The sequence below is a fragment of the Sciurus vulgaris genome, assembly GCF_902686455.1.
Source record: "Sciurus vulgaris genome assembly, chromosome: 6".
Lineage (NCBI taxonomy): Eukaryota > Metazoa > Chordata > Mammalia > Rodentia > Sciuridae > Sciurus > Sciurus vulgaris.
In genome coordinates, this window is record NC_136466.1 from 33,524,372 (window position 1) to 33,537,636 (window position 13,265).

Genomic DNA, 13,265 nt, shown 5'->3' on the forward strand with positions numbered 1-13,265 from the left:
CAGCTGACTCCATAACTCTGGGCCCCAAGTGAGGCAGAATATCATGGCGGAAGGGTGTGGTAGAGGAAAGCAACTCAGGGCATGGCAACCAGAAAGCAAAGAGAGCTCCACTCACCAAGGTCAAAATATAAACCCCAAAGCCACACCTCCAGTGACCTACTTCCTCCAGCCACACCCGACTTGCCTGTAGTTACTGCCCTGTTAATCCATACCAGTGGATTTAGCCACTGATTAGTTACACTTCTGAAAAATTTTGCATTGTCTCACACACGAGCTTTTGGGGGACACCTCATTTCTAAGCCATAGCATTTGTTTCTGAATCTTTAAAATGGAAATGTTAATAGAACTCACAGGGTTGTGTATTAGTTGGTTTCCCATTGCTACAGTGAAATACCTGAGGCTGGATACTTTATAAAGAAAAGATGCTTATTTAGCCTACAAGTTCTTGTGGTTCAAGAGCATGGAGTCATCATCAGATCAGCTCTGGTGAGGACCTCATGATGATGGTATTATAATGGTAATGGTGTAAGAATGGTGACAGCATGTATAAGCAGAGGTGATAACATGGAGAGACGGGAACCATAGAGTGGGGAGGGGCTCTTTTATAACAGCTCACTCTTGAGACATCTAACTCAAAGTCCCATGAGAATCTTAATCCCTTCCGAGGACAGTGCTCCCAATGACCTAACCACTTCCCACTAGGCCCACCTCTTAAAGGTGCCGTACCCCGTTTTGACATTGTCACATTGAGGACTAAGCTGCCAATACACAAATCCTTGAAAGACACACTCAAACTGTGTCCAAACACAGCAGGCTATAAGAATTAGATGAGCTGATAGGTCTGCAGTGCTCAGGATGGGACTTGCCAGCCACTGGTCACAGTGGGACTAGCACTTGTCTTTGTCCTTGATGTAGTAGCTTGTTTTTCCAAAGCTTGACCTGGTTTTCTTTTTTTCCTAGAGCTGTCATAAAAGAAAGAGCCAATCTTTCTTCCTGTGATTATTCTAACGTTTCCTAAGCTGGTGCTTTCAAACATAGCTGTAGAAAACTGAGGCTTGGGCACCCCTACTAGGAGATGGAGGGTGCAGGATGATTCAGAATCCTAAACCCCAGCTCAGGGCATCAGGAGCCCTATATTCTGGGTCTCATCAGTCCTTGGGCCAAGCGCGAGGCTGTTTTTCCCTGCTATAGGAGGTGACAGACCTACACCTTTGCCCCTTGGCCACACTGGAAAACATCCAAGCCATGGGCCACAGTTCATGTAGAGTTGAGTGTGTGTCTTTATGGCATCCATAGGATTTCCTGTTCAACAAAAAGGGGCTGTCAGAGCAGCTCTTAACCCACCAGGCTGGGCCAGGCAGAGGGACAGCCATGTGTGAGGGTTATGGTTACATAGAAAGCTGAGTGGGCAGCAGAATGAATACAGGAATCAGAAGATGTCAGACCGTGACCCTAATCTATCTGTATGACTGTAGGGCAAAGTACAGCCTCAGTTTCTCCAGATGTAAATGGAGATGACAGTCCCTACTTTGGGGATTTCTTTTGAGGAATAAGTAAAATAATATATAGTAGTATGTTAGTCAGATTTTCATCACTATGCCTAAATATCTGAGATAAACAACTTACAAGGAGGACTTGTAAGGACGGGACTTACAAGGAGGTTTATTTTGACTCCTGGTTTCAGTCCACAGTCAGGTCAGTCAGCTCCATTGTTTTTGGGCCTATGGCAAGGCAGAATATAATGGCAGGAAATGTGTGGTGGAGCAAAGCTGATCACCTCATGGTGGCTGGGAGCAAAAAGAGAAAAAGGAAGTGGCCAAGATCCCAATATTCCCTTCAAGGGCACACCCCCGACCCTGGGACCCAACTTCTTTCCACTAGGCCCCACTTGCTTAAGTTTCCACTACCTCCCAAGAACACCACAGACTGGGGACCAAGCCCTTAACACATGGGATCCAATTTATAACAGGTAGATAGACTGTACTGAGGGTTTATTTTGAAGAATAAGTAAGATTATATATATGTGTGTATATATATATGTATAAACACATATATGTATTTATATAAATAAATATATTGTGAGATGTTGTGAAGGAGAGATGTCAGATGATGGTAAATGTGAAAATATATATATGCACATGTGTGTGTGTGTGCGCGCGCGTGCACGCGCGCGCGCCTGTTATATAAATGCCAAGGCAGCAGGTACTACTGTTGTCACAAGTTAAATTGCATGAACTCATAAAAACGTTGTCCTGAGACATGTGACCTAAATTCATCCTGTGTTGGAGTTTTGTATTTTGTACCACCTCGATTCCAGAGGGAATTGATCCTTTTTCTGAACCCACATTTTCAGAGGTACAAATAGAAACTTCTGCTGCTTGGATCAAGGAGGGTTTTGGAAAGAGAGAGCTCTGATGCCTGACCTTGTCATGTAGAAATACATGGGTCCTGCCATTCCCTGTCCCTTGGGGGATCCTTCTGCCTCTCTCAGCCAGCAACCTCCTTGTGACAAACAGTCCCAGACGTCTGCTCTGGGCTGACTCTCGGTTGAGGGTTGGGGACTCAGGGGGTGGCCCCACCCCATTACCTGCCTTAGGGAATGTTCTTTAGAAATACAAAGAGGCAATTTTCATAGGGTGTGACACCTGCTGTGCATTTGGGTGCTCTTCAGTTGTCAGGTGGAGGAGTGGGGAGTCAGAGAGGAGCTGACATTTGAGCTCGGGTGTGAAAGATGCACAGGAGTTCTCTAGGTCTCTCAAAGGTCTGTACCCCACTGTACCCCTCTTTTGTGGTTCCTACCAGAGCCACACACCTCTTCTCCTATTATTGACCATATTATTCTTTAAATTGACCCATGTTTTTTTACTTAAAGTTATTTTTAAAAGTAAATGTTATACACTCTGGTAAATAGAAAACCAGTTCCACTTGCTCAAAATAGAAAGAAACTCTAAAAATAAATACAAGGAAGGGAAGTTATTAAATTATAACCAGATACCGCAGCATGCTGGAGGCTTGAAGTCTGAGGCTGCCTCTCTGTGTTAAAAGAAAGGGCGGAGGGAGGGGGATGAGCAAGCGCTAGAGACAATTTCGGACATGAGATTGTATCAGCATGAGATCTTCAGCATCACTGAGAAAGAACTGGAAGGGGGTCAATTTCATGCCATGCCCCAGCTGTGCATCACATAGGAACCTTCCTTGGGGGTGCACCCCCCTCATTTGGGAGATATTGCCAGAGATGGAAAGATTTCCAGTGCCAGAGAGAGATCAAGGGCTTTGAGGTGTGGTTGTGGGTTCATGGAGGAGGTGGAAGGTAATGAACTGAGCTCTGGGTGTAAGGAAGGGGTGGGTGGATGATGATGAATGCAAGAATATCAACCACAACCTCAGCCCACACTTTCTGAGGTTCTTTCCAGGGTCCAGGTACCACCTGCAGGAACATTATGTCATTTAACTTTCACTGCATCTCAAGAGGGATCTGCCTCTTCAGATAGCCCAAAAGATATAGTATTTGCATATAATCCTAAATCAGCCCACACCTCTCTCACACTTAGGCTTCCCACCCCCTTAACGCTGGAGCCTGGACCACAGGAGTGCTGGGCTCGGGATGTGCTGCAGGCGGCCAGGCAAGGGCCTGTTCACCCTCCAAGATCCTCCCAGCATCCCTGTGGCCAGGCAGACACAAGACCCTCTGTTCCTGAGGTGGCTCAGAGACAAAAGTATTGTCTGAGGTCCTGGAGTCTGTGGTTCCTCTCTATTGTGTGCCTGATATTTAATTTATAAATTTCCAACTTCTTAAAATTAAAAAAAATATTGTGGTAAATTATATATAACATTTAACATCTTAGCCATTTTTATTTTTCGCAGTGGTAGGGATGGACCCTAGGGCCTTGTGCATGCTGGGCAAGCGTTCTACCACTAAGCTACTCCCTGCCCCATCTTAATGATTTTTAAGCAGCTCATTCAGTGGTATTAAGTACATTCATATCGTGTGTCACCATCACCACTACCCAGTTCCAGAACTGGTTCGACTTTCCAAGCGAAGACTCTCCCTATTAAACACTAACTCCCACAGCTCCTGGAAACCATCATTCTTTCTGTCCTGATCGATTTGACAATTCTGGGCACTTCACATAAATGAAACCATACGGTATTTGTCCTTTTGTGACTGGTTTGTTTACTTAGTGTAATGTCCTCAGGTCATCCATGTTACAGCATGTGTTAGAATTTCTTTCCTTATTTCCTTCTCTTTCAGATGGGATCTCATTATGTTGCCCAGGCTGGCCTTGAACTCCTGGGCTCAAGTGATCCTCCTGTCTCAGCTTCCCAAGTAGCTAGGCCCACAGCTCCACGCCATTGTGTGACCTTCTGAATAATATTTTCTTGCATGCATAGACCATATTTTGTTTACTCATTTACCTGTTGATGGACACTTGGGTGGCTTCCACCTTTTGCCTCTTGTGAATAATGCTGCTATGAATATACATGTACAAAAATCTATTTCAATTCTTTTGGTATATGCCTAGGGGTAGATAAATTCCCAACTTTAAACATAATTAGAAAGGACCTCATTACCTCTGGGACACTGCATAATGAATAAGTTCTCTCTGTTCATCTCCTACACATTCCTCCCTGGCCCCAGCCTAGTTTGCCTGAGCAGTATTCTTATCTTTACTCAGATACAGTCATCCCTTACCATCTGTGGGTATTGATTCCAGAATCCCCTTCAGAGACCAAAATTTGAGAACACTTAAGTCCCTTATGTAAAATGGCATAGTATTTGCATATAACCTACACATATCTTCCTGTATGCATTAGATCATCTCTGTATTAGTTATAATACCTAATACAACGTAAGTGCTATGTGAATGGTTGTTATACTGATAGTCTTGTGAAAAATGGCAAGAAAAAAGTCTGTATGTGTTTCATATGGATGCAATTTTTTCTCTAAATATTTTCAATCTGTGGTTGTTTGAACCTGCACATTAGGACCCTGCAGATATGGAGAGCCAACTGTGTTGTTTTTATAATCCCTACCGCAATGTACAAAGGACTATAATACATGTGTTCAACCCAAATTCGGAAAGTGAATCAGTTCCAGGATATAGGTGTGAGATGAAGAGAGCAGATGGGTACCTCACCCGTGGCCCTGGGGAAAGGCCCCAGTCACGCACTGTTGGGTGAGCCCAGTGCAAGGCAGGCAGCTGAGATCTGGCCTTATGTCTGTCAGCATTACTGACAGAGACCAGGGGAGTTTTCCCATCTGCTCTTTTCTTCAGAAAGCCTCTGCCCTGTCAGCAGAACCATCAAGCTGACCATGTCCCAGGCAAGCTGCTTGCAGATGGTGATAACCAGAATCAGTCATGTGAAGGAGACCAGGCACTCCTCCCTGAGCGTCTTAATGGCCATACAGGGATGGGTAGAAGAAACATCTCCAATGATTCATGCACACAACCCACTGTGCAGAGGCCTAAAGGGAGCTTTCATCACGCTAACATGGTTTTATTTTTATTTTTCTTAGGCATCTCTTCTCACTGGTCTTTTATTCTAATCATCATAATATGGTCCATTCATTTTTAAATGTTTCCACCCCATTTATCTAACAGTGCAAGTGATCACTCCAGCCAACTAAATCAGTTCCTTTAAATTCCAAGTACTTCATTCTCTCCACATCCAGGGCTGCAGACATCTGCCAGACAAACACAGAGCAGCTGTGGATCAAACTCATAAGTTAGTGGAAAGTCCTGGTCTATCAACATCTGGTTCAGCTCTTCCTCCAGGACCCTCCTTAGGCCTGTAGCTTGCTTTGAGCTGACCATCCAGAGTTTGAACCTTCCTCCTCTGGTGAAGCTACCAAGAGGTCTTCATTCCATCTGGCTTCACCTTTCCTGACCCTGTGTCCTTTAGCCAGGAGCTAGTATCTTCAGGCAAGCACAGTGCCCATTGACTAAGCAGCCTGCACTGCTATGATTACAGACCCCTACCAATCCGGGTCACCAATTATAACTGTCTTCCTTGCTCTAAAGACTGCCTAGAATTGTCCAGAATTCCATGAAGCAGGGAGTGTGCCAAGCCTGTAAAGATGCCCAGTTCCCCACCCAAGGTTGAAGTCCACTTTCAATTCAGAAGTCACATTAAGCAGGAAATATTGAGCAGCAGATCAGGAAAGGAAGATGTAGAAGGTCCAAATCTGAGCTCATTAACAGACCAAAGGGAGAGAAAGAAAACAGAGAGGTAAGACAGAAAGGTGGATGCAAACAGGAATGTGAATCAAAGACCAGGCCACTGGGGAAATGCCTGGCTCATACATGGTACCCAAGCATCTTGCTTGACTGGAAATCCTGAAATTAATCAGTGTTCCTGGATAGCTGCCTGCCCAAAAGTGTCTGGACTCTCACAGAAGACAGGTGCTTTCTACCTCAGGACACTGGATCTGGATGCCTCCTGTCCCACGGAGCCAGCCTCGTCTCCAGGGCCTACCTCTGAAAGTCACTGGGAAAAGCCTGTCTGAAGTCTGCAGTGATTGCCTGGGAATCTTCAGAAACCTCAAGGCCCAGCGGTCTCCCATTCAACACCTCGGGTTTTGGTGGCCAGGGAGAGACTGCTGTCTAAGGGCTGGCTAATTTCTAAAGACACAAATGGCTTGCCTTCAAACATATCTTTTGTATGCAACCCAGTCCAATACCCATATCACAACCAATAGATTTATCTAACTCTTACACACCAAATCAATAGTTCTCCTGCCCCCAAATCACTCCAACAATAGGTACCAAATAACTAGGGAACACTTGGTAGCCCAAAACTTGTAATAATTCCTTAACTGTCCAATCCTAAATTTGCTCAGCTTGCCTTCCTGCCTTGTCCCTTCCCTCCTTTGAAAACCTCAAGGAAAGCTCTGACCCCTGCTCTCTCCCACGTCTTCCTCTCCTGAACCCCCTGGCACTTCCACCTGTGGGCCTGCTTTTCTTTTGAGGTGGTTGTCTCCACATTCATCATCCTTTTTTTTTTTTCCTATTATAATATTTAATTTCAAAATTCAGCCTCTGATGCCATAATTACAAAATATTTTAAAGCAACAGTTTATAAGAATACTGCACATTTTTAAAAATCACCTCTTCCTAAACTTGTGGTTTCTACAGATTTATAAATATCATGTTTGTTTTACATGTACTATGATAATGGAATGAATTTAAATTGTTTTCCATTCTTTTTTCTTCAGTTCATTTCTTTTATCTTCCTACTGATAGCCTTTGGCAGCTCTTGAATACATTCTATCTTTCTGGGATATTTAAAAGATGCTATAGGCTTTTGTTTTTTTAAAATCCTCCTGAATCTCCTTTTTTAGTCGTTCTTGATCATGTGACTTGTAATCAGTGTTCAAAACAATAAAAGCCTGCTCCATCAAGGCACTTTCCACTTCAAATGGCCCAATCCCGTTATCAGAGGATAATATGGTATCATCTGATCTTGTATCAAACCAGAAATATCCATCTCTGTTCATATATCCTCTGTCACTATGGTATTGAAGTTGCTGTGAAGAGTTGAAGCTATTTTTGAGGGATTATCTACAGAATAAGCAAAAAGGCAAAATAGTCAGGTAGAACTTGAATTCCAATATCTCCTGTTCGGGAGGTAGAATATTGCCATTTTTATCTAAAATCTTAACATCAAAATTGGGAGAAGGTTTTCCCATTGAACCAGGCTTAATTTTCATTTCCTCACCGTATTCCTAGATATCCAGGCCGTCCTATTTCTCCATTGCTCCATCACTTCTGGGTTGACTGCTCCCTAGCACTCATGCACTGCTTTAAGTTCTTGAATTTGTAGCTGCTCGTATCATTCTGTGCAAGCATTCGGTCTGCAGCTGGTGCTGAACAGAAGACGGTGATGGGAAACTTGGAGAGCATTTATAAGATGGAACTTGACTCGGAACCGGGCAAGGGGTGTGCAAATATGCATGCTCCTTGGATCCGTGGAGAAAAAACAGTCCTCCATGCAGATTTTGCCCAGCTTGTGTCTGATGTACTCCACATCACATCTGAGGGTGTCAAATCCAGCCAGACCCTTCCATATACAAAAAATCCTACAGCAAAACTGATGTGGGTGTGTCCGATCACTTTAGGAGCTCCAGTCGTTGCACTGGTGAAGTAAATGGACATCATCTCATTGTGCTTTGTCTTCACACAGGCGTGGCTGTCACTGGCATGTTTCATCGTCTCCTTGAGGTTCCCCCCAACCCTCTCTGGAGTTCTAAGACACAATTAGTGAGGAGTGAAGATTTTCACATGCAGGTGCAACAGCATCTGCTACTGGGTCAACACGTCATCCGTAATAATGCACGTTGCTTTTGAAGACTCTAGTCTGTAGAGAATGTCTTTCTGGGTCAGTGGGATGTCTTTCTGGGTCAGTGGAGTGGTTCCTGGGATAAGAACTGTCCAGGCAGTCATCGGAATCAGGTTCCTGTTCCACCAAATCGAAGAATGAACACTACAAATGCCGCTGAGGTAAGCAAGCGAGCAGTAATTTTATTTAAAAGGAAAGTGAGAGAAAGATTCAGAACTCCTAGTGCACTGTGGCTGGGAGGGACAAGAGTGCCCCACATCTGTCATCTTACCATACCTTAATAAAATAAAATCCTGGGCGCATTTAAAAACAGTCCCAAAGACAAAGCGGGCTGGTGGAGGGAACAGTTCTCTGTCCCTGGAGAGAGAGAAAGCTGCATGGAGAAGCTATGTGAAAGGAGTTTGAGGCACATCTCTTTGCTTGAGGGGTACCACTAGTACGGTGTTCTTCAGGAGGGTCCAATGAGACCCAACCATAAGCCACATCCATTATGGTCAGTCTTTGGAGGCCCAGAGCAGAGTGGAAAGGGAGGGAGGTGGTTCTGAAGCTTCAAATTGCAGATGCCAGGCACCCTCGGGCCCTATTCCAAGAAAGTGTGATTCAGTAGGTCTTGGGTGGAGCCTGGAAATTTGTCTTCAGTGCTTCTCAGATACATCTGATGCACAGCCAGATATGGGCTATACGTTACAAAATGTAAGGCATTGTCAATTTTAATAATATTAACATGGCAACAGCAGTAATAGCTACCATTCATGGAGTAGTTCTGTGCCAAGTGCTCATTATGCATTATTCCTAATTTCCACAACACCCCCAGCTATGGCTTGAACATGCCTCCCACCCCATATTCATGTGTTGGAAACTTAATCCTGAATACAAGAGTGTTGAGAGGTGGAACCTTTATGTGGCGAGTAGGTCAGGAGGGCTGTACCCTCATAAATGGATTAATGCTGTTATCACTGGATTAGTTATTGCAGAAGTGGGTTCCTGATTAAAAGGATGTGGTCAGCCTGATTTTCCTCTTTGCTGTGTGTGCTGGCCCTTTCACTATGCTATGGTACATTATGAATGGCCTCCCCAGATGCTCTTGGACTTCCTTGTCTCTAGAACCATAAGCCAAATAAAACTTCTATTGCTTATCATTTACCCAGTCTGTGGTATTCTGTTACAGAAGCAGAAAATAGATCAAAATATCTTTTAAAGGGGTTATTATTTCCATTTTACAGTTGGAAAAACTGAGACTCAGGCTGGTTATGTAATATGCCCAAGGTTACCCAGGTTAATGAGGGAGCTGGGAGGTCCAGTCTGATCCCAAAGCCAGTATCGTTTCTCCTCTTCTGACAGTCATCTCTGATCAGTCTATGGGCTAATTAATGATACCCTGGTACTCCCTGGAAACTCACTGAGTAGGACTCTTAGCACTCTTTCACAGATCTCCAGCGCCCCTATGGGGTTCATTTATGGTTGCTTAAAAATAAGCAGCTGGGCTGGGGTTGTGGCTCAGTGGTAGAGCGCTTGGCCAGCATGTGTAATGCACTGAGTTTGATTCTCAGCACTGCATATAAATAAAGGTCCATTAACAACTAAAAAAAAAATTAAAAAAAAAAAGAAAAAACAAGCAGTTTGCAGAGCATAGTCGGGCACGCCTATATTCCCAACAACTCTAGAGGCTGAAGCAGGAGGATCATGAGTTCAAAGCCAGCCTCAGCAAGTCAGTGAGGGCCTAAGCAACTTGGAGAGATCCTGTCTCAAAAATTAAATATTTAAAATGGGAGGGGGCAGGGATGTGGCTCAGTGGTTTATGCACCCCTGGGTTCAATACTAGGTACCAAAATAAGCAAACAAACAAACAAACAATAAAATAAGCACATCAAGAACCTTGGGAGAAAGATGCTGAACAATCATATCAGGTTATTAATTTGCATTCAAATGCGTTCATTTCCTTTAATAAGATCTAACCTTTTTAATTTCCGGCAACCTCATGGAATTAGTGCTCAGCACTAATGTCTACACATGGCCCCCATCCCACTCCCTGCAAAAGGAAAGCAAGAGCCTTGAGGTCATTCTCTGTCAGGAAAATGAACCTACTTTGAAAAATTCTTTAGAACAAGAGCTCTTAACCTGCATGCAGGAAATTCTCAAAACGCATGAGATTTTGCATGAATAGGCACTTCTGTCTGCGCCCTGAGCTTTCATCAGGGTCTCAAAGGAGCCCCAGGGAGCCACAATCTTGACTCAATTTCTTTCATAATTAACTTTACGGGTTCCCCTGCCTAGTTCTTCCTTCCTTGTTTTTAGTGAAACTAGAACTTGTTCCCAAAACTGGCAGTCAGTGAAATGGAGTTCATAAATAGGTTATGGTAATACAGTAGTAGGCTACATACATATAAATTTAAATGTTTCTATTCTTTTATTATATTCATAACTAAATAATTATTTTATTGGAGTTCATGTCTGAGGCGTTTGTTAAGAATACTTCCCTCCTCCCTCAAATCTCAGTATCTTCTCTTGCGAGATGTAAAAATAAAAATGCAGGGATGGGGATGTAGCTCAGTGGTAGATTGCTTGCCCAGAAAGCACCAAACCCTGGGTTTGATCATCAGCACTGTAGAAAATTAAATAAAATAAAAATAAAATTCATATCGGATTCGTCAACTTGTCCTATTTCTTTCTTAATCCCTCTAACTGTAGGGGAATGTGGCATGCAGAGTACTTGTATCGTGGACATGAAGTCTAACATCAAGGTCCTGGCAGGGCTACACTCCCTCTAAAAGCACTAAAGGAGGATCCTTGCTTGCCTCTCTCTTAGCTTCTGGTGGTTGCCAGAAGCCTTAGCATTCCTTGCCTTGTAAACTCATCACTTTAATTTCTGCCTGAGTCAACACATGGCATTTTCCCTGTGTCTGTCTCTGGGTCTAAATTCCCTTGTCTTTTGTGAACACCAATCATTGGGTTAGGACCCACCCTCATCCAGTGAGACCTTATCTTAATTGATAATATCTGGAAAGACTCTATTTCCAATAAGATCACATTTCCATGCAGCAGGGGGTTAAGTCTTCCCATATGTATTGCGGGGGTTGGGGGGACACAGTGTAACCCTAACAAGTACAATGAAAAGAAATTAAGTAGCTACAAGGGAGACAGAGTGATGGGTGCTAGCATGACCTGGAAGGTTCCTTGGAGGAGATGCCCCTGGAGCAGAAACCTGAATGAAGAGAAGGAACGAGCCCCGAGGACATCTGCGTGAAGGGAGTTAAGGCAGAGACCCTGACATAGAGACATCCAATGAAGCCCTGTCTGCATGTTTGACTTTCAGAAACTATGAAATGATACATGTTGTTTGAGCCATTAAGTTCCGTGGTAATTTGTTTGTAGTAGTCGATAACACAGTCACCCCGTAACGGCCTTACCTTCGTATTTAATTTCTATTGCTGTATAACAAATTACTCCTAATTAGCAGCTTAACATTTTACTTATTTATTTAGTGGTCCTGGGGATGGAAACCAGGACCTTGCACACACTGGGCAATCACTCTACCCCTGGGTTACATTCCAGCCCTAGAAGCTTAAAACTTGAGGTCAAAACTCTGCATCTTCCATTCAGGGTCTCTCAAGGTTGTGTCATGGTGCGGGCAGGCCTGTGTTCCTTTTAGGAGCTCTGGGGCTTTTTCAAGCTCATACGACTGTTGGCAGAATTGAGGTCCTTGTGGCTAATGGCCAGGAACTACTCTTAGCTCCTGGAGGCTGCCCACAGTTCCTGGCCCCCTCCAAAGGCCTCTCACTCTGCAAATCCCTCTGATTTCATCTCTCTCTCCTCTAGACCCATGTAGGTAGGACTCCTGAGATTAGATCAGGCACAACTAGGTAATTTCCCTTTTCATTGACAATCATATTTTATTATAAAGGATACCAATGGGCAGACAGATGAAGAGGCATATAAGGATCTTTTTAAGACATTTTTTTATTATTTGTTCTATTTAGTTATACATGACAGTAGAATGCATTTTGATTCATTGACACAAATGGAGTACAACTTTTTATTTCTCGGGTTGTACATGATGCAAAGTCACACCGTTCATGTAATCATACATATACATAGGGTGATGCTGTTTATCTCACTCCACCATCTTTCCTTCCTCGTGCCCACTGCCCCTCCCCACATTTTCCTCTACACAATCCGAAGTTCCTCCATTCTTCCCTTACCACCACCTGTAAGGAAAAATGCAGCTCAGCTCGGGACTCGCGGCAGTTCCAGCCCCTCCCACGGATCTGCTGCTGCACACGCCCATCTCAGTTGCAGCTGGACAATAGCTCCCAGAAAAATCCACAGTGGACACAAGGACTCACGCAAGAGACTTTATTATGCGGCCGACTAGCGCATCCGCGGGGGGGGGGCAGGGGGAGAAAGGAAAAGAGAAAGATGGCGTGGATGCTTCTCCCAGATATTGGAATCTCCCGGGCTGGAAGGAACCAATAGCAGAAGAGAATACTTGCAAGCTGACTGGTGAACCCATAGCTAGTTAGCATGTTAGGAGTAATGTGGGAAGCAGGAAATGGCTCTAGCATAGGCCGTAAATCCCTGTAACGTAAGAGGCGGGCAGAGCACAGATTGACAAGTGTTTGGGATGTGGGGTATCGGCTTTGTATTACACCACCCACCCCCATAATGTATTAGCATCCACTTATCAGAGAAAATATTCTGCCTTTGGTTTTTTGGATTGACTTATCTCACTTAGCATGATTTTCTCCAACTCCATCCATTTACCTGTAAATGCCATAATTTTATTCTTCTTTATGGCTGAGTAATATTCCATTGTGTATATATCCCATGGCTCCATCCATCTCTTGAGCAGCTCTTACCCCACCAGGCTGGGCCAGGCAGAGGGACAGCCATGTGTGAGGGTTATGGTTACATAGAAAGCTGAGTGG

The 13,265-nt window shown here is 44.0% G+C and overlaps 1 protein-coding gene and 1 pseudogene across 2 annotated transcripts in view; both read right to left on the reverse strand.

Annotated features, from left to right (window-relative positions):
• The window catches only part of COL23A1 (collagen type XXIII alpha 1 chain), a 384,293-nt gene that overhangs the window by 256,741 nt on the left and 114,287 nt on the right, over positions 1-13,265 (reverse strand). The gene's annotated exons all lie outside the window — the stretch shown is intronic.
• LOC306664745 (acyl-coenzyme A synthetase ACSM3, mitochondrial-like) lies at positions 2,586-11,330 on the reverse strand (annotated as a pseudogene). The gene has a single exon. The product of its transcript is annotated as an acyl-coenzyme A synthetase ACSM3, mitochondrial-like (transcript).